This window comes from Cavia porcellus, unplaced genomic scaffold (assembly GCF_034190915.1).
Source record: "Cavia porcellus strain 051 isolate PalLab524CR breed Dunkin Hartley unplaced genomic scaffold, mCavPor4.1 scaffold_12, whole genome shotgun sequence".
In the NCBI taxonomy this organism is placed as follows: domain Eukaryota; kingdom Metazoa; phylum Chordata; class Mammalia; order Rodentia; family Caviidae; genus Cavia; species Cavia porcellus.
This window is the reverse complement of record NW_026947495.1, coordinates 75,205,537-75,229,318: the sequence shown is the minus strand read 5'-3', so window position 1 is coordinate 75,229,318 and position 23,782 is coordinate 75,205,537.

The window sequence follows — 23,782 nt, the reverse complement described above, 5'->3', positions numbered from 1 at the left end:
GAGACTGAGGTATAAATAAAATCAGAATCTGGACCTATTTTTATATCGAAGGTTTAGATATGATTTTTACATTCCTGGTAATACAAATGATGTATCTTCTCTTATTAAAAGAAAAAACTATTCTTTTACTAGTGTAGTACATTAAAGACAATCCTACTTGAGTTAAATTTTTGAAACCAAAACCTGGTTTGAGTGCCCTCCTATGTTCTGAAGTCTGTATATATTGCAATATTCTGGCACAACAGATTTAGACTTCTTGATAGAAACTATGCCTTGATCCTGCCTTCTTCTAGCTCTCCTACCCTCTACACAGGGAATGACCATACATCTGATTCCATACTGTCTTTACAAGTTTTCATGCAAAGACTTCCTTTGGTAAGTATGGAATCGATGTGAAGGGTTAGTGAAAAGCAGAGAAAAAAATCTACTTTGAATTTCTCAATTGTCTTAGATGTCAAACTGCCCTTGAAAGTTAATGAGTCAGTCTTTGAGCATTTCTGGATATTGGATGAATATTGATCAAAGACTGGGTAACACCCAAGTGTAAATATCTACATGATATGGTCAAAAAGTATGGTGAATGTTTAAATTAAAAATTACTACTGTAAAAACATTACATTAATTACCCTCAAATTACTTCCCTCTTTTTTGAACACACTTAGATCATTGTTCTTGCCACTTCCTGAAGCAGTTCTAGAATAAAAAATATAATATTTAATATAATATTATATAAATATGTTAATATAATTTTTCAAATAATTCATATTTGTTGATTAAACCTTGTAAAATCCAGCATAGGGTAGAGTATTGAAGCTGTGTGTTATTCAAATGGAATATGGAACAAGCATGAATTTTCTCCCTCTTGAACCTCACATGAAACAGGAGTTCAGCCAAGGCAAGATTTAGCCATCTAGGTCTCTTGAGCTAACACCTAACAGCAGGTGTATGATAAATACTAATAACTATTAAGAAATTACCAAGTACATGATATGTGTGAAAATAATGTAAGATCAGTCTGGAACTTGGTTCCACCAAGGCAAGTTGACTTAATAAAAAGTATATTTTCATCTTTTTAAAAAGATTTTTTATTCCCAAAGGCAACATGCTCACAAGTACTTTCCTATGGAAAAAATATTAAAAATTTACACAAATATTACATTAAAATTCTTTCACTTTATGAGAAGACCATGGAATATAAGTAATGATAACACAAATATTTCTGGGTATGTATTTTGTCATTTCAAGTGCATATAACATTATCTGCTCCAATAAAAATTATAAATGGATTTTTAAGCTAATGAATCATGAAATATTTTGTTGAGTTACAAGTGAGCCAAATGGTCATATTTATTTTAACACCTGGAAAAAGTCAGGACATGCACAGCTGGCTGTTAGCTTGTCACACATTCCTAAGTTTACAATTACTACTAGTGTTCTCAAACCAAGTCTACTGACAAACAGTTGCAGGTGGCCAAAATGTTTATGTGGAAACAGCTTTACTCAGCAAAACCTAATAATGTATCAATAATATAATAGCACTTACTTTTGAAAAAGTTAGTATTTAAGAATGGTAATTTAAAAAATATTTTTAATTATTTAAAGCATGCATAATACTTCTAATCAGAGATTTATAAGTACTACTCTAATTTTGAGAAAAATTTTGTAAGTCAAAGAATATTTAAGACTACGCTCAAAGAAACAATGATCTGTTAAAGGCGAACAGAATATTTCATACGCTGGAAATACCCACATCTTTATATATTGAAGGGTGGCTCTCTAACTCATTCTCTAGGCTGTTATACCTACATGGAATACAGCTAATATCCCAGAGGAGGGAATAACACATAGTTTTACAATCTAAGCATTTTTAGATTTTTTACATTATATTTTCTAGTAATTTCATTTTTGTTTTTTGATTAGTAGATAAGTAACATGCAATGAACAGCACCACCTCCTAGTTTAAAACAGTAACATCATTGAAGTCCTGTTTACATCTTCTTGAACTCACTTCCTTGTCCCTCAGAGATAATACTTTTCTCACTTTTGTGTGTTTCATTTGCTTGCTATTTTTAAGGTTGTACCATATCCAATTGTATTCTTAATTCACTTACTGTTACTTTTAAATACTGAAACAATACTGAAAATGATGGACATTGACTTGTCTCCAATTTTTTACATTACCCAGTGCTCTTAAAAATAATTTTGTATAACTTTCTTGGTACACATAGCCAACAGTTTCTACTAGTGTGTATGTATTTGTGTATGTTCATGTGTATGTTTATGTATAATATTGGTATCATCAGTATTAAATCTGTAAATTTACATTATACATATATGTATACCTCACATATGTCAAAATTATGGACAATTATATTGCTATGTAATTTATAATGCCATTTTATTTTTCTTTTTCAATACTTGGGATTGAACCCAGGGAGTAATGAGCTATGCTCCCAGCTCTTCTTAAAAATTTGAGATGGGTCCTCACTAAATACTAGTTTTTCCTACCTTTGCCTCCTTGAATAACTAGGATTACAGGCATCCACTAACATGCTCACCATTAAACTATTGCTTATTCAAAACTATTTTGCTGTTAACAAACGGAAAAATCTTACTATAGAAGCTAAGAGTTATATCATTGAAATTTTGAAAATGCACTTTTTTGACATTAGAACAATAGCTTTTTATTAAACTACAGAGTTTCATATGAAAAACTATGACTAAACAAAAGCTAGCTAAATGATTAGGTTAGTGGTAGCTGACTTATTACTAAGCTAGTTTCCTAAATGATAAATCTGGGAAACAAAAGGCACAACCAAAAACGTTTCTGTATCACTTAACTGTCATAAATACTATGAGGGCTTGTTGCAAAAGATACATTTGAGTTATCTGAATAGTAGAATTTATGTCATTTTTTACCAAAATAAATAAACATGTACATTCATGGAAATCTTGGAATAAAATTCTCATTTCTCATTCTCATTTCTGTTTTTTTTTTTCATTCTCATTTCTTTTAACCACTACCTAGAATTCTTTCTCTCATGGTAATGGGAGAGAGGGTTTTAAAAAAACTTTTCCTTCCCATCCTCTTCAGCAATGGTGAATATTATATCATGAACATGAATTACTTTATACTGAAAAGCATGTCTGATATTCTCTTCTGAACTAAAAATTTTAAAAAATATTATTTTAAAATGCATATAATAAGAAACTTGCAGTTGTATTATAGTGTAGCACAAACTAACTTTGTCACAATGGTATATAAGATTTTGGAGGCCTGACATTGAAAATATACATTATGAGTTGAAAATATCCAATTCTTCTTATTCTTTTGAAAGATCTTTAAACAGACTGTGAGTTCTGTTAATTCCTAAACAGAGGCAAAATATATCAGCACCAGAATTCACACCGGACCATCTGCAATTTTGCCTACATTTTGAGCAAAAAATTATAATTGTTTTGTTAAGATAACAGAACAAAACAAATGCAGAAAGAAAACACTGTGACACAGCCCTAATACATATATACTTGGTGTGAGGTCAGCTCTATGTTTATTTTCTTAATTTAAGATACATTACTTTCTTAGCTTGCAAATGTACTGAATTCAGTTTTCAAAAGACCTTCAGAATAATAATTTTGACAGAGATATGAAACTGTTTTGAAACTTTTCTTGGTTTGTCACATAATAGTGTTTATGATGAATTTTATGTTCTTAAATCACATTACAGTAAGAATTTGCTAGCTGAATAAAGAGGAATTTCTTACAGGCTAAAATTACTGGAATGTATGTAGAGATCACTGTCAGTCAAATATCAGTAGTAAATATACAAATATCACAATATGTTACCTGTTGTATAATAAATATAAAATATATCCAATTGGGTATTATATTCTGAATAAATTAGAGAATCTTTTTTCTTGGTAATGTTTGAATAGCAAGAGGTTTTTCAGAGTTAATAAAAGTGCAGTGTTCAAAGTGAATTATTCTGAGATATGACGACAGATGTCAAGAAAACTAAGTCACTTATGATAAAAATCATCAAAAGTGTTACTTCTAAGTTTAAAAAATACATATATTTATTTAACACTCAATATTAAATGCTCATTTTACTAGTATCTCTTCACCTGATCTTCCTGGATGAAAATACATTCTAATTTCTTTTTTTTATTCTCATTTCTTTGAACCGCTACCTAGAATTCTTTCTCTGTGACAATTTTGAAAATCCACTTGTAAGCTTCATTCATTTATTCAATGTTATAAACAATAAACAAATAAAAGATGAAGTTAATGATTAAGAGCTGAACTCTGAAGCCAGTTAGCTTGGGTTTGTGTTGTGGTTCTGCAAGTTAATAGCCATTAGACCTTAGAAAAGTCACTTAACTCCTATAAATCAATTTCTTCATCTGTGAATATAGGTATCAACAATATGTACCTCATATGTTGTGAATAAGAAAATCAATACACTTAAAAGTCATATAATATTGTTTAACATGGTTAAGTCATATACATTTCAGCTGATTTAATTCATAATATTAATATTATATCTATGTACCAAGTATTCTACTGCACATTTGAATTATATTTGAGAAAGTCCTTTCAGATGCACCTTGCTTGTTTTTTCCCCCCAGACTACTAGTTGATTATACCAGACTCTTAAGCAGACCCTGAACTAACTAGCCATCCCAGACTTAGGCTATCCATACTATTACATAAAATAGTAGGCACCAAAACCATTAAAATTAAGCCACCAATAAAGATTCAATTCCCAGGATCACATTATAATAACAAAAGCAACCTGATGCCTATTTCTAATTTCCAAAATAAAATCTTCATAATATAGCGTTCATGTCTAAGATCTAAGAACTGGTTAGGAGAAAAATGACTTGATTTGGGAGACTGCAATCTCAAGCTCTGTGATATATAACTGACTACCATAGGGTAGGAGAAAAGAGAAGTTCTCTTTCTTGCATAAAGAAAGAAAAATTTCCTTCTATTTTCTAGGTTTGATGTCTGTGTGAGAATTAAACTAGCAAAAGAAAGAATAATGGGAGAGAGGCATACAGGTTTTAATTTAATATATATGTACATGCACAGAAATCCTGTAAAGGAAAATGAATCAATGATGTTAGTAGGCCCAAAAGCTTATACACCTTTTGAAATAAAGAATGATAAATTATGGGGATGTATCAAAGCAAAAGGGGTTCAGCTAGGGGTAATAACTTGTGAGACAGTAACTAGAAAATATGTGGGGAAATGTAATGGAAGATAAAGGTTATTTTAGCAGCTTTGTTCAGATTTGTTTTGGCATCAAGTCCTAACCTCCAGTGTTAATGTTCTTCTCTTCCTGTTTGAGGAAGGGCACCTTTGTCCTTGATGTGGGAAGTTTTAGGACCTGCTTTTAGGTAAGAAGGGAGCGGAGATCAGAGTCCTTCCTTGCACTTGGTATTTTTCAAGTACTTCAGCTCACAATGATGCTTATTTTAGAATGATATATTTTGACTTCTTACACTTCAACAAATACAATACTAAACATTAAGATCAGAGGAATGATTCTCTTATCTCTAGACTTAACTCTAGACTCTTAGGTCTTGTAGGGTTCTTGAGAAGATATTTCAGGACAGTGAAATGTAGGTAACAATTATTAACTTTACCACACATCTACAACCCTGTTCTCCAGATTTGGCTTTGGAAATGCTTGAAGTATTTAACAAAGGATTAAAGAGCTAAACATAAAAAACTGTAAGATAACTAGTAAAAATATAAAAACCTACAACCTACATAAGTGTGAATGAAAATTCTATGTAAGTCTAGCACCAAAAGTAAACCAAGAAGAAAAAAAACTGATAGATTCTACCCTATAGAAAAATTTAAACTCATGACAGGGAAAAAGTACCTTAATTATAAGGATTTTGTTATGTATATGCTATATGTATGCTGACAGGTTATATGTCTAATATAGAAGAATACTTTTTTTTTAAAAAAGGACCTTAATAGAAAAGTCATATGGTGCAGTTGATAATTAAAGTGACACTGTAAATTCAATATATTAAAATGGAAAAATGTGTTCTCATCATGTATATTGGGGTTGGTATGTAAGTACAGAGATATCTTTGTTATGTATATATGTAAGTACACATGTGAATATGTTTTTAAAATGGAGCCCATAAGAGTACAGATTGAAATACTTAACAGTGGGTATTGTGGGAAATATAACTATAAGTAATTTTTGTTTGTATCTGTATTATGTATATATATAAATATGTTTTAAAAATAGAGCTGATAAGAGTCCAGACTAAAATACTTAAGAGTGGATACTGTGGGAAGAAGAACTATAGGTAATTTTTGTCTTGTTTTCTGTATTATCTGAAATGTGAGGCAAAGAAGGCACATGTGATTGTAGTAATCAGAAAAGGTTCATTTAACGGACAACTTAAAAGTAAAAATAAAGGGCAAAAAGAAAGTAGAAATATATACAAAGCTTTGCGTTTGCTAAGCCTCAGCAGAGACAAAGCTATAATTATTCTTCCGATGTGAACTTCATTTTAGAATCTGTACTAATTAAGACAGTAAAAAGAAATGACTTAATAGTTGTGAGTTAATCTCTTCCTCTGTTAACCTTCAGGATACCATTTGCTAGTACATGATAAAGTTAAGGATGCTATTCATTTTTAATTCTACCAACTTATAGCAATTAAGCTAATATTAATAAAATAATACTGCATAAAATGTACTTATCATTGTAACAATGCCAATAAATGATAAACAAATATACTTATTATATTTTTAGTATCTCATAATTCAAACTTTCCATCAAGTCAAGCTGGCACAATCAATACATCAATGATTTGGTCATGTTTCTAATCAAGAATCTCAGCAACACAAATTCCTTGTTTTAAATGTCTATGTTTTATGACATCTTCAATAAAGATAACCCAATTATTCTACCATCAACAAAGCATATACTTTTGAATAAAGGAAACATCTTTTTTCATCCAAATTTGAAAACTCTGGTTAGAGTAAGAGTTCACCAAGAGTTAGCTAGCTTGACATTAAATACATACAGCAGCATTAAATCTGTGATTGTTACTTGATGACAATGTTGATATATAATTCACATATTTGAGTTCCAGATTACATGCTAAATTCTTAATTATTATCACCAATTTGAAATGCTGAGGAAATTCAGTTTAAGAGATTATGAAGCTAGCTCAAGCTCATATGTCTAGTATTGGGATCTGAACCTACATTTAATCCCAAAGTACCATATTGCCTTCTCAGTCAATTCTTTTCTAAACTTAACTAATAATTGTTAGACAAAGTAGAAATTGTTTAACACTATAAGATAGCTTAAAATTATATACTTGTAAAAATGTCTCACCACTTAATACATATTTGAAAACTGTTTATAGCCAACATGTACCAAAACGTTACAGGAATATTTTAGGCCAAAGAAATGGAATTAGATAGATGATTTTTTTTTTTTTGTCTTTTTCCTTTTTATTGGTACCGGGGACCGAATTCACGATGCCGCTGAGCTAAATCCCCAGCCTCAAATTGGATGGAATTTAAAGGACCAAACTGACCTTAGTCCTGCTAATAGTTTTTCATATGTGATATAACAACAATGCAGTTTGACATCTAATGGTTGCTGCATATTAGATTTATTAACTTTTGGGAACAAAAGAAAATAATTCCTATTAGGCACTTATGTTTTCTTATTAAATGCTTAATTAATCAACAATTTCATAAGACAAACTTTATTATTTCAATTACTTCAGTTTTAAGTAAGAAAAGAAACTGGGACTGAGAAAATTTGAATAACTTGTATGCATTTTATAAGTAATGGAGTAGAGATTTGAATGTAGGTCAAAAATACTACTGTAGTATGCTTTCATATACTGTAGTATGTGAAAAAGTAAAAGTAGGAAATTAATGAACTAAATTTTAAAATAATTTTTATGTGTTTCAATCACTGACTATAGCCCTTATGTTATTTAATAACAGAGCAAGCTAGTTTTCTGATATGAAAGATAAGAGCTAAAGATAAAAACATCTGAAAAATTATAAAGACATTTAAGAAAGAAGTGTCTCCCTAATTATGGTAAATGCACCCACATTAAGCATGAGTAAAAATCTAGTAATATAAGATAATACATTCAGGTAACTTCAGAAATTTGGAACCAAAAAGGTTTTAATGTAAAAGGAGAAGCATTTTAAAATCATACAATTTTTCTTCTTCTTCTTCTTCTTCATTTTTTTTTTTTTTTTTTGCATCACAGACCTACAACAAATGCTCCTACATCTTCAGGTCATTAAATTTAAAACTTGTTTTTAAAATACAGGTGCTGTCAGGTGCAGTTTGTGCACCCATAGTCCCAAGTTACTTGGGCGGCTGAAGCAGCAGTATCACTTGAGTCCAGGAATTTGAGACTACTACCCTGGGTAACATAGTGACAACTCATCTAAAAAATAAAACAAAGCAAATCAGCTCCTGCTTGAATTATGAAGGAGTTATGTTCCAACAAGCCCACTGTAAGTTGAAAAAACTGTTAAGTTAAAAATTTCACTTAGCAAAGCCAACCTGCTGGATATCCTAGTCAGCAAAAGAGTACAGCAGTAGTGGCAAACCTACGGTATGCATGCCACAGTGCCTGTTTGCATCACTGGAAACTCAGAGGTTTGCCATCACTGGCATACAGTGTCAGTTGTCCATCCTGGTGATACAAGTGGCCAAGTGGGAGCTGCAGCTCATTGCTGCTGCCCGGCATCACAAAAGACTATCATACTGCTCATGGACAGACCAGGAAAACATCATAATTCAAAATATGGTTTCTACTGAATTTGGACTGCATTCACACCACGTAAAGTAAAAAATTTGTGAGTCAAACTATTATAAATCTAGTACTTTCTGTATTTCTTTTAAACACTAGGAATTTAGAGAAGCATTACTCCTTTGTATCTTTGAAGGTTTACGGCACCTAAGAGATAGTTGCACATCAAATCAGACACAAAAGCACTTTTAAATACTGTATTTATGTTGCCTATTATATTCTCCAGATAATATATAATATTTATGGTGATTAGTTCATAGAATCATGGATTTTAAAGTTAAGATCTACCTAGTCCAACAACTTAATTTTTATAAGAGATTTACAAAAGATCCAAAGAAGTTGGAGTAATTTCTATATGACTTTTTTGTCAATTAGTTTAAGAATACCTCAAAATTGCTTTTATTTATCTCTATTTTTGATCATGTCAAGTACTAACCATAGTATATTTAAGTCCGGGACCCCCTCAAAGGCCAATGTTGAGATATCCTGACTTGTTACTTATCTATTATGGAAGTTAATCCACACTTGTATGTGTATGGGGGAGACGCATCCCCAAACTTTTTCTTTTTTAAAAAATTTGAGACAGGATTTCACTAAACCATTAAGTTCTCTCAGGTGGGACCAGAAATTGTAATCTTCGTCCCTTAGCTTCTCAGAGTGCTGAGATTACAGGTATGTGCCACCATACCCAGCTAGTCAAGTGAATGACTACTTAAGATTTACTGTAAATGTATACCAGTTGGGTAAAACTTCAGAATAAACAGTCTCTCAATGAAAGAGGTACATATTATTAGTTGTTCTATCTACAATGTAAAGGACTCTTGGGAAGTATCTAAAATATGATAACATGTTAGGACCATGATTGTAATTTATAATGTAGTTTTATGTATTATCTTAGCTAAAGACTCCCAACCAAGTTTTTTAAAGAAATATATTTTATTAATTTTTAAAACAATAAAGTGCACTCTTTTAAAGTGAATGGTTTGAGGAAGTTTTGTTTCTAACTTAATATTATAAGTTTCTATGGATAGGAATTCAAGAATGAGTTAGTTGGGTGATTCTGATTATAAGTCTTTTATAAAGTTATAATTAATCTGTTACACAGGGTCTAAAGCCATTTGTAGGCTTAAACTGTAGGAGCTGCTCTCAGACGGCTCACGCATCCAGCTCTTGCCAGCTGTTGGCAACAGTCTTCTAGTTCCTAGCCAAATAGACCTTTTTACAGGTCTGAGTTTCATTGCATTATGTGGGCTGGTTTCCCCATCGCATTATGTGGACTGTTTTTTATGTTTTTAAAAACATAAAAAAAAAAAACTTCTTCAGTGATATCTAACCAAAAAAAAAAAAAAACATTTAAAAAAAACCCTCAACACTATTATCACAACCAAGATACAGAACATTTCCATCATCCAAACAGTTCTTTTAGGTATTTGTGTCACCAAGGGTTCTCCTAATGCCTGCCCTAAGGAAACTATGAGCACCCTTCTGTTAGAGTTGATTGGCTTACATTTGCTAGAACTTTCATATAAACAGAATCACAAAGTATGTAGCTTTTGTGTAAGTCTCTTTCACTCAGTACAAAGGTTATAAGATTTGTTTCTATAATTGCACTTATTAATAAACGATTACACTATATTACTAAGTAGTGTTTTTCCCTATATCACTGTACCACAAAGATGTTCTTCATATTATTAGCTGCACTTCATCAATAGAAACCTCTGAGCCCCTGTTTTCTTTTTATCATTGTAAGTACCTACATAATATCCTCAGTTTTGCTTCATGAGCTGGGAGCCACTGCAACTGCAAATCCTCAAACCTCATTCTACAGCTATTGACCCAGAATCTGAGTTTTGTTGTTAAGAGCCCAGAACAAGCATACCAATGTATGAGAAGTGTAGTTTTACGAGTCCTACAAGAAACTAACACATATTGTACATATGAAAGTGTGTACGTATTTATCTCTGTGTAGCGACAAGCCTAACAGTCATTCATGCCTATGACTCAGAAAATCACTGATGTCTAGAACTCAAAAAATATGGACACATATATGTTGAAAACTGTAGGTCTCACTTTAAAATTATCTTCATTAGATATAAATTCATTATTTTATAATTCTATATTATAAATTTTTTTAAATCCCTTTTAAAAAATATTTTCTGAAAGAGCAAAAAGAGCATAAATAAGAACCATTCTGTCAGCTGCATAAGGATGTACTAATGATCACCAGAGATTAACAGATGATCATCTTTACGCATGTGATCAACAAGACCAAAAGGTCACCGAGGTTTTAGTTTACCATATGCTATAAAATTCATGCATCAGACCTACCTAGTCTGTGCTTTCTACATTGTAATGACTTTAAATCACCACATTAGAAGTTGAAGAACAAATCATTCACTTGAATTCCTATTAAGATTTGCTTACTAGGTGTCTGGAAAATGAAGGATGTTTTTTCCTTCTTTTTTATGCAGAAAGTATTATAAACACATTTTCAGGTCAGAGAAAACTAGTTATAATATTATTTACAAACAGTAACAAGTAGCATTTTACTACTAATCTCAGTTTTGTTCAGTTTGTAATCATTTCATATAACTACCATAACTATTCTGGATTCCTAGACTACACTTGAAATTACATTATAATTCTGTAAGTATTATTTTAGATAAGTTTCATACTTTCACTAATTTAATTCTGTCAATTCTAGGTTACTATTCATAGCTCAACAAAATTTAAAAATTTCAAAAATTTCAAACTAAAGAATTAAATCTTTTGCCCATATTCATTTAAGTAATGTGCTTGAAAATAGCAATTTCTCTTTTTAAACAACTTTTCTAGAATTTCTTGTATCTTTTTTTGCTTTGTATCTTTTTGCACACGTGTTAGTTCTAAATATATATCTGAACTCTAAATGACTTCTGCTCATATTAATAGTCCATAACAAGCTATTAAATCTTCCTTACAACAAGCAACAATATGCTAAAACACATGCTCTGTATTTTGGTACTTTAATGAAAAGAACCCATGAATACTGAAAAAAATAACTAAAAGACATTGTTTCATTGATAAATGTTATTTTCTCCCTTTATAGAACAAAATTAACCTGTAATTGGAAATTTATAGTTTTTCAAAGATGAGAATTTTCAGATTTATTTGAAAATATGCATGCATTATGCAGAACTAGAGTTTTTGGTCCATTTAGATCCATCAGAGATTTATCAACTCCTACTTTGAAAACTGACAGTTGTTTCAATGGTACTGTTGGGAAATCTTATCAGAATAAAACAATCTGTACAATAATATACCTTTTATTAGTGCTTGGGGTCCCACTAATATTTATTACTCATTCTAGAGAGAGACTTGGTTGCCAAAAACATAAAATAGGTAAATTATATCCTATAAAATCTTATGTAATAGCTGGGCGTGGTGGCTCACGCCTGTAACGCCAGCACTCAGGAGGCTGACGTTGGAGGATCATTCCGAGTTTGAGACCAGCCTGGGCTACAAAGTGAGTTCAAGGCCAGCTTGAACTGCATAGTGAGACCCTGTGTCAAAAAGACCAAAAAGAGAGAGAGAGAGAGAGAGAGAGAGAGAGAGAGAGAGAGACAATGATCTCATTTAAAATAAGAAATTATTAATAGGAAAAATGCAATACAAAGAGGGCTACATTTAAAAACCAATGTGGTTCTCTGAGAAATGCAGAAAGAAAATTAAAAGATTATGCAAAGTAAAAAATCAGCAGAAAACATTAAAAAAACCACTCAACTGTATGTTTAAATATAGGTGATCAGAGGAACTGTACATCATAATGTAACAAGGTCTGATTTTTTTTTAAAGTCAATAAAAATGCTTCACCCTGAGAGAAATTCTTTCAAATTTGTAAGATAAAACACAGAGATAAATAGAAATAATTAGTGATGCAAGAGTCAGAAAATTAGAGTAAAAGCCAATTACAATTATGGAATCTGCATCTGTTCATTACAACTTTGTCAGTTTTCCAGACTATGAGGCTAGGCAGTTTTTACAAATGACGTAAATGGAAATGTGTTTAGAAACAGCTAAACAATGTGTGCAACATGCAAAAAATGTGATGTTACAGCTAAAAAGGAATTCACTCTTCTTCACATTACTATTTATATAGACTCCCCTTAGTTCTATTTCTACAGACATTTTTCTTACTCTGTATAATTTTGTCATTAAGAGACTGACTCAACATTCTTTGAATATTTGAAATTTCTACTACTTTTTTCTAAGTAGGTTACAAAACATCTTATACCAAGGTGTAGAATGGCTTACAAAGGATTCAGATGTTTTCAAAAAATTGTATTAAATTTTGCCTAATAAGCATGTAAAAAATATTTAGATGAGTAATCTCCTTAAGGCTATTTCTAATGCACACTGTCAACTTTTGTGAAATTAGTGGGTTTTCTAGGTCATGTCAGTTAGCTGAGAAGAGGGTATCTAGATTAATAAAGAAAATTTATTTTAAGCATATAAAGTAGATAAGTTTTAAAAAATGATTTAAAATAAAAACAAAAGAATCAGACTAAAGAAATTTAAAGCAGATTAAAGATCAGATGAACATTTATCATTATTTTCCATGACATCATAGTCCCTTAGCAAATGAGAAAATGATAGAGTTGGTTTTATCATTAAATAAATTTTAAAATATGGGTATTCTCCCACCTCCAAGAGAGTGACAAAGTCCATGTAGCATATTAAAAACTGCAGCAATGCAGCAAACAAACCAGTTTACTTTTTTTACATGAAATTGCCACTCGTTATTTTGAAACCTTCAACCCACGTTTCCCCTCAGAAGATAAATTTAAAATGTTTTGATGACTATAAATACTCAGACAGCAGAATGTTTAAAGAAAATTAGCTCACATGTGAAAAATTACTAAAAAGGATCTGAAAAATTAAACTTAAATGAAACAGGGAGATGAATCCTTCCTATCCTATTATTAACTCATTTGATAAATACTTACTGTTGCTATCCCATTTTTATCAGCTGACACGTTCAGCCTGAATATAAACCAGCCCAAAAGGCTCTCATTGGTCAAATCCAGGATAATGTTAAATCAAAATAATTAATTATAATGGAATTTAAACACAGAATGGGAGAATTCATTAACCCTCATCCACAACAATAAGTAATGGAAAAGAGAAAGTTATTAAACCATAGTTCCAAATAATAGTACTATAGTATTAATGTCAGAATGAGGGAAAAGATCATTATTTTTTCAAGAAATAAAAACAAAGACTGAGGAATTATCCTAGAATTGAGGACCTAAGAGAGATAAAATTCTACATCAAAATGAAAACAGGACATTTGGAAAAGTTCTTAATGATGTTTTTCTTCTGCTTTGAAAGACATTAGTTGAAAAATTGGTAAAATTTAAATTTTGTAAATTGAGTTAATATTTTATCAATGTTAATCTTCTGTTTTCTATTCCTTATAGAATATTTATATTACAATTATGTAAGACATTAACATTTAGGTTAAAGATGTATAACTTTCTGCAACTTTTAAAAACAAGTGTAACCAGCTGTGGTGGTGCACTCCTGAAATCTCAGCAGTCTGGGAGGCTAAGGCATGAGTTCAGCCTAGGAAATTTAACAATTTAGTGAAACTCTCTAAACAAAAACTTTTTTAAAGGGCTGAGGATATAGCTCAGGGCAAAAGCTTTAGGTTCAATGCTTAGTACCATAAAATAATTACTACATCTAAATTAATTCAAAACAAAATTCAAAAATGAAAAGAAAAATTATACCATACCACAAATAACCACAAATATTTCAAGTAAGATTCATCATTGGTAAAATGATGTATCCAATCTTTAAATACGTCCTCATAAGATACTAATTTCAAGGTGCAAAATAGTTTCTCCAACTCTACAACAGAGAAAACTGGTAAGTCAAAGGTAACAGGAAAAATAGGCCTTTGACTGTGATACACCAAAAAAGGTAATAGTACTTCTGTGACATTTTCCCCCAAAATCTATTACGCAGAAGTAATCATAAGGAGACACAAAACCAACTCTAAATGAGGGATATCATAAAATAATTGTCCTACAACTCTTTAAATATATCAAGGTCCTGAGAGAAAAATTCATTCTGAAAAAATACTACATATTAAAGGATACTAAAGAGACTTGACAATCAAATGTAATGTGATGTTGCAATAGATCCTGAACCAGAAAACCCTTTTTCTTTTCCTTCACAATAAAGAACATTGGTGGGACAGCTGGCAATATCTGAATGTCTAGAGCACTAATACAACTTTCTGATGGAAGTGACCTCTATCTATGCTCTCCGATAGACTAGACTGCCTAGTGCTTGAAATATGACTAGGATCTGAGGAATTGAATTTCTAACACTTAATTTTTATTAAATTTAAATAGCCACATGACTAATGCCTATCTTAAGATAGCACAGATATATATATGAGATAGTAACACTATATTAGAGTTAATTTCCTGATTTTGATCATTATATGTAGGCTTCATGACAAGATGCCCTTCTTTTTAGGAGAAGCATATTAAAGTTTTTTAGAAGTTTAGTGTTAGCATGCATGTAACTTACAAACTTTAAAACGTTTCAGAGAAAAGCGAGAAAGATATAGTAAGTGTGGTAAAGGTCAGTATTTGGGGAATCTGGTTGAAATAGATACAGAATTTTTGCATTTTTTTGTTATTTTTGTAAGTCTAACCATTATTTTGAATTAAAAGTTAAGAGAAGAGGAGCTGCTTAAAATCAAGGCATCCCATATATCATCATTCTCACAGAGTAAAGTGGGTGGCACCGTAAAGAGTGAGATTTAGTGAGTTCGTCCTAAGGAAAATAATGCTTAAAAATGCATACGCGTCCTGCCCACAAGTGATCAAGTCAGAGTCAATGAAAATATTTACATTTAAAAGCTTCATATACAATTAGGAAAGTAAGGAAGAGGAAAATATCTGGATTAATTTCAAATCCTATTTCTCTTAATCTTATATACATCTTAATCTAGTATTATCATATTTCCATCACTTTATCAAACTATTCTCAGATCTACAAATGTGCTTCTCACTAAAGCTGATAAATATCAATTTTTAGTCCTTAATCTCTTGAAAATGTCTGATAACACAGAAACCCTTTCATCATGAAATGATCTCTTCTCCAGGCTTTCATGATGTGTACTTTCCTAGGTTTTTTCTCTCTGCACTCAGCTTCAGTACTCTTTTCAAAGGCAAATGCTTTCTTTACTCATCTCTTCATTACTGACATTTCTAAAGACTCTTCTCTAGACCACTGTCCATTCTCATTACACACATTATCCATGCGTGATTGTATCTCATATTCTGGTTTTAAAAGCATGTATTAAGAGTTAGGATGGCAGGGTAAAGTTGGGCAGCCTACCACAAGCCTCTCAAAGTCAACACTGGCAACACTGGCATCACTGAAAACAATAATTTAAAGAAGAAAAAGGTAAGAGAAGAAAACTGTTGACAGAAAAATGAGAAATCACATAGTAACTGGAGAAAGTGAAGGCAGTGCAGGGACAAGAAGAAAGCAGGCTGGACCGTTAGCCCCGACTCCACTGGGGAGGGTAGGCAAGAAGGCACAGCCGGAGGCAGGGACACCGCGAGCAGCTGAAGTGAACAGGCCTTAATGCCAACACCACACCATGGACCAGCCATGCCTGGCAGACAGACGGACAGCGTCAGCATTCACACAGACACACAAAGGAAGCGTGGCCACGAAACGATTCAGCAGTCACTCACTGTCCATCCCACAGCTGGCGGGTTTCAGTGGCGCGGGGCTGATAACAAAGCCTGCTTCACACACAGGAGGAATCTTTAGACTTGTTTCTCTTTCTGTTTGCTGGTTTTTAAAGATGTGAGGGTTTTTTTTTTCCCTTTCTTTTGCTGTTTTGTTGTGTTTTTTAAAAATGATTTTGTTTTCTTGTTTGTTGTTACATTAATGTAAATCTATTAATTTTCTTTTACTTTAACTGGATCTTTTATCTTACTTTTCTCTCCCTGTCTTTCTCATCTTCCTTTTTTTTTTCAAAATTTCCTTCTTTCACTATTCCCTTCCCAATTCCTTCATTTTTATTACTGCTCCTAAGCATTACTAATTTCCGATATTTAGTTTGTGCTATTATTGAATTATTTTCATTGTTAATGGTTGTACAACTTTGTTCTAATGTTCATGCTGCACTTAATAGATATTTACTGTGTGAGACTATATGGTTTGTCTTTGTCTATATTGTTATCGAAGATCTCTTCTATTGTTATGGCTAGTACAACGGTAGCTCTATTGGCTATTATGGTACGCCAACATACAGTGTCTTTAACATTACTACTGTTGCTGGTTGCATAACTGTGGGCACAGCTTCAGCCATTACTAGTTTTTTACTTTATGCCAGTATCTTGTTTGTCTTTGTATTAGCAACATTCCTGCTGTTCAGAGAACTGACTGCTGGACCAGTGGCTGGATCTGCCACACCCAAAGTTAATTGAGGTGTTGGACAGATACAAAGGCTTATAGTTAGCCATGCCCTGAACACAGCTCGCAGCCAGGAGGCAAGTCAAGAGTGCCATGTGGATCTACAAGCAACCTCACTCACTGGCAGACAACTGAACAAATCATGAGGAAGAAGAGCAATTGAACTCAAGACTGTAATACAAACGCCAGCTGTAAATGCATATTATATACACTGGCAGTGTGGTACTTCTAAGATTTCCATGTTAAAATTTTGAGAATTATTGATAATTAATATAAATTTCTTTTAATTTAATGCAATAAATTTGATTATTATTGTAATTTTTAAATCAATATGAATAGTATTAATATTTATATTTGGGCAGTATTCAAACAACTAGATTTGATCCATTTATAGATTTTTAAAATTAATTTTATTGGTAAAAGACCAATAAAATTGATTAGAATCATTTGTATCACCAGTGGCTATATGCTATCTGCCACCAGTGGTTCAAGCCAGCAGGAATGTGTTAATATATTTGCTAATTTGTTTCATTTATCCTACTAGTCTCTTATTCATTAAAAAGAAAGCTTTACATAATTAGCTGTTTGTTCTTTGTAAAAATCTTTTTAAAGCTGTATGCCTTGTTCTCTATGTACCTGTTTTGAGGATAATGATATATAATGTATCTATTGTTACTCTTTTATTGTTTTATTATGAAATTTAGTTTTTATTTTTTCATAAAAATAGAAAGTATTTCCATTCAAATTGGCCCTTAGTCCTTAGTCTAAAAAATCAGCAAAAAACAAAGCAACAAAATGCCTCCCAAAATTCCAACTTTACCAAAGTTGAACAACAGGAAGGAAATAAAAGATCAAATGAATGATTATATGATGTGATAAAAGAAGAAAAAATACAATAAGATGCTCAGCGAGTTCAAATATGATATAACTAAACAGCTAATCAACTTACTAAACAAAATGATCAATGAGTTTAAAGACATACAAATAAAAAGTTAGCTGAGCTAAACCAAATGATAGAAAATATGAATAGCCAGTTTAGCAAAGAATTAAAAGCCTATAAAAAGGTACCAAACAGAAATCCAGGAAATAAGAAATTAAATTGAAAGTATGTGCATCAAAAGTGAGGAAAAGTGTCAGAACTAGAGGACAGAGTGGAGATAAGTATGCAGAAAAAATTTAATAAATATTTAAGAGCCATGTAGAACCACAAATATCCATGATCAGAAGATGACGTATCATAGTAAAAATCCCAGAAATACAACACAAGAACAGACTCTTAAGAGAATGCAGAGAAAAGCAATAAATCACTTATAAAGGGAAATCATTAAAATTACAGCAGATGTCTCAACACAAACCTTAAATGATAGCAGAGCTAGGAGTGAAGCATTTAAAAACCTAAAAGAAAACAATTTTAAGCCATATTAATATCCTGCAAAATTATCTTTCCAAATTACTGGAGAATTAAGTTTTTATGACAAAGAGCACCTTATGAAGTTCATGACCAATGAGCCAGTATTCCCAAGAGCTATCAAGGACATCTTAGGCAGAGACAATGAAACCAACAATGGCAAAAGTCTAGTGGAATGAATACATCATTTTGAATAAGCAGCTAACCATTAAAAAAATCACTAACATAAAAATAATGCAATGAAAAGTATAAGTCAATATTTTCAAGTAGTAATTCCCAATATGAATGGTATCAATTATCCAATCAAAAGGTACAGATTGCATCAAAAAACAAATCCCAACAGTATGCTGCATACAGTAATCCTCAAGCTGTGAACTTTCACAGATCTGAACAAATCTTGCAATATGAATATTTGTAGATGTGAGCAAATCACAAAAGTAGCTCATGTGCCTGATAGACAGACACAGCTGGGCTGCTGTGCACAGAGTGGACAGCAGAATAGGGCTCAATCAGAGCCCAGGACATCCAGAAGCAAGAGAAAAAGCAGTGGAGACGTGGAGAGGAAGAGCATAGCAAAGACCATGGAAACAAAAATAAAATCAGTTGAGAGACTGGCCTTAGGTGAAAACATGGTAGATATCATTTGTTTTTATAACACGAATGGTTCAACCCCTGGCACTATTCTAAAGAACCAGGATAAGATCATGGAACATGTGAACTCTACTGTGCCAGTGAAGTTGCTTTGTAAGATGCACAAACAAACTCGATTTATTAACATTCTCCCAGAACAAAACTTACTCATAAATCAGGACTTACTATAGGAAACACATTTAATCCCACAAGAAAGTTATGGACTAACAACATTAAAGGTTGGAAAACAATATTCTAAGCAACCAGAGTCTGAAAGCAAGCAGAAGTAGCTATGCTATTTTCAGACAATTTCAACTTCAAGCCAAAACTGATCAGAACAGGTTAAAAAAAAGTCACAATCTATTCTGAACAGTACAACAGGAAAAGATAACAGTTGTAAATATTTATGCACCAAATATACACAACCTCATAAAACAAATACTCATGTACATAAAAGACCAGATAAGCATTGAAGTAATTATAGTAGAATATTATTATGATACCTCACAAGTTGATCAACCAGACAGCAAATGAGTATCAGACTAGAACCATGCTTATTTGAGAAACCCAAAGTATAAATAATTTAAAGACAAAATAAGAGAGACAATTAGAAATATACAGAGCTTCTACATATGGGAAGGAGACCTAGAGACAGAGAAATAGGGGTACAATGAAAAAGAAAAGGATATAAGAAGAATAAGATGTGTTGTGTATATGTAGCACTCCTCACAAAGAATGTAATCATTATGTACTGCAAACCTGTACTAATTAAAATTTTTTTAAATGTGTTACACATACAGAATGAATCCAGAGAACACTGTATCCTAAACCATCACTGAGGTTGATACAGATGATACATATCCAATTGGGTAGCTTTCAGAAAACTCTAATTCAATAGGTCAATAACTAAAGTTGTTATTTCTGATCCCATGGTTTCTCCTTCAAAACTGCCCTTCTTCTATTTCTCATTTTAATGAATGGCACCATTATGTGCTAAAGACAGAGACCTAGTAATTGTCATTCATTTCTCCACTCCTTACATTCAAAGAATTATCAAGTCATGTCCCTTATACCACTAAGAGTAGATTATTGTTATTTGCAGTAGTTATGGCCCATAAATTCACCATGAATATGGAATTGTCAAATACTAACCTACCATTTATGAGAGAAAGTATCAATTTGGAGGTTACAAAAATTTTTAGTGAATAGATAAACTGATAATACAGTATTTGTGAATGTAAGGGATCAATTCTATCTGATGAATCTTCTCCATTTTTCTAATCCCATGTCTGTTATAGATGACTGTTCTGTTTAATGTTATAGTTTCTAAAAGTAAGTAACATAAAAATCTCCACATCTTCCTGACTGCCAGTGGATCATAACTACACCTCTAAATGTAATGCTTTCTAACTGAAAATAATTTTAGGTCTTATCTACTCTCTGTTCTGCATTACCAAGCACTTCCACTCTACTAAAACAAGCCCATTAGACATACATATGCTCTAATATCGCCCTTCTTGAAAAGATGGAACTCATCCATAAATCTCCTTCTCTGGCTATCCCTTCTTTTCCCCAGGTATTGTCCATTTCTTTTTAAAAAATTTAAGAGATACATTTTAAGAGATATTTACAGCTTTAATTACTCATTTCCTATTCTTTGCACAAATCGTCTCCAATTGGATGTTCCCATCACTTCAGTGAAACTAGTTTTTGGCAAACTCACCAATAAGTCCATGCTGTAAAATCTGATGGTCACTTATTTGTCTCAACTTCCAACATCTCCTAATAATTCCATTAAATTAAGAATTCATCAAACATTGTTAGATGGGGTGACAGTTTGTCACTATTATTTTTGTTGGTTTTCTTTTATTATTGAGATAGGGTCATGCTATGTATTACTGGCTCACCTTGAATTCACTGTGAAGTCCCGACTTGCTTCAAATTTGCAGCAATTCTCTTGCCTCGGCCTCCTGAGGTGGAATTACAGGTGTGCATCACCAACCCAACCACTCTATTATAATTTTTAAAATAACTTCTTTTCACAGCTTCTATGGCACAGTCTTCTTCCTGTAAACTATTCTTTGTCAGTTTTCTTTGCTTGCCTTCCTTGAATCACTTGTGAAAGAGTGCTATGGCTAAAAACACCAACAGAAACTGGGTTGCAGTTGGTAAGCACATTTCACACAAAGCCATAAATAGCTTTCAGTAAAACATGAACAATTAACTATGTGCCTTTTCTCTTATTGAAGAAACTACCAAAACAGTAAGCAATCATAAAGGTACAACACCATGAGGACAAGAAGAGAAAAAAAGAAATACAACCTGTAAGAGTTCAAATTTCTGGGTGATACAAAATGGATGGAGATGTGGTACATGATTTAATAGAAGAGAGGATGCTAGAATTCAAACTATTGTGATGGGAACACTTTGACAGTGAGATAATATACCTTGTGAATCTTAGGAAGCTCCAACTCTTGGAGGCATCAAGTACTAGAAGAGCATTTTATGAGTTGGATGTGGAATTTATGAGTTGGCCAATTGCTTGTGTAGAAGACTTGATCCACAATGCAGTGGTATTTAATGGATTCTTAATTTGATGACATTACTGGGAGACAGTAAATGCCCCTCTTCTCTTCCTGGACACCACGAGGTGAGCAGTTCTGTTCTGCTATGCACTACCTACCATGATGTCTAGTTTCACCATGGGCCTTAAGTGAGGCAGCCAACGAACAATGGACTGCAATGGACCTGTGAAACCATAAACAAAAACAAATCTTTCCTCCAAATCAATCAATCAATCAATCAATCAAATCTTTCTTCCTTAAAGTTAATTTCCCCAGGCATTCTGTCACTGATTAGAAAGGTGACTAACACAGAAGGGTTATGTGATAAGCCATACTAAGGTCCAAGTCTTTTCCTCTGGAGCCACTCGGTTAGAGCACTATTTGATTCTTTTCTTCCTCCTGTAGTAGGAAAAAAATATTTTTTGGAGAGATTGAAGCATGCCAAGTTTTCAGGATTAGGATCCAGGGCAAAGCAAAAAGTGGGGCTGAATTGCTGGTTTGAAAAGAGAAACATTAAGCAAAAACGTACAAATTAAACAATGGTACCCTTAGGCCTTGGAGTGGTACTTCTATTACTTAAGATCTATTTTTTTCCTTCAGTAAGATGATTTAGCAAGGAAGGCACACGTTGATAAAAAAAAGTGTACTTCTTAGCCTTGCTTATGGCTGGGTATGAGCTGAAGGGGTATACAACTTTTCTTTGTGCCTTAAAGAAAAAAGACATAATGTTGTATACTTTTTTTATACCTCTGCCCACTGGTGGGAATGTTAATACGATTGAAGGATCCTGAATAGCTCTCCTAGATTGAGGCAGAAAAATACATATTAAGGGTAGTGATGCAAGAAAAGACTAGAAGCCTAGGAATCAGACAACTTCAAACCACCGTATCAGTCCTTGACTGATGGGCCTATGAAATAGGAATCTTTCTTTGTTATAGTATATAAATCTGTATATTGTATAAAATACAACCTTGAACATGTGAAGTTACCAGAAAATAGAAAATAGGTGGTTCAGCAGCATTGGGGAGGACACAAAAGTTTTGTGTTATTATCTGTTTCTTCTTTACAGGAATGTTTTTGGTCTATGTTTTATATTGAGTAACTACTTGGAAGACAATGATACACACTGTATTAACTATAGTTATTCTCTTATTATTTTGTTAGGAAATTTTGGTATTATTTCATAATATAAAAGGGATACTCATCTAGAAAGCAGATGATCCTGACTGAACCATAACAAAATATGTAGAAAAATTCTATGGAAGACAGATTATTACAGATGCAATGGAATTGGCTGGGAAAGCTCAGAAGGTTATGTGTTAGCTGCCTATAGCCACTTTGCATGAAAGCCCTGACAGGGAAGGAGGAAGGAAAGAAAAATGGAAGGCATGAAGAGAGAACAGATGAGATGGAGAGAAGGAAGGAGAGAAGTAGAATAGGAAGAAGAAAGTTAAAGATGACTAAAGGGACAACATAAAGTGCAGCTTTCTCAAATAGGTTTTTGATTTGCTTGTTTGATTTTTTAGTAGTAGAACTCGCAAAACAAAAAAGCTTAGGATCCAGACAACTTCAATAACTTCAATAATTCAGTAACTGTCAATAATTTTAAAGTGCACAATTAAGTGGCATTTAATAAGTTCAAAATGTTGCACAATCATCACTTTTTCGAGGTTCCAAGACATTTTCATCACTTCAAAAGAAAATACTACATCCATTTGATCCTTCTCCTATCCCCAAGCACAACTAATAGGTCATTTTTTGTGTCTGTGGACTTTTTTTGAAAATTAATATAAATGAAGTTGTACTGTATGTGACATTTGTGTCTGGTTTATTTCACTTAGAATAGTATGTTTGAGGC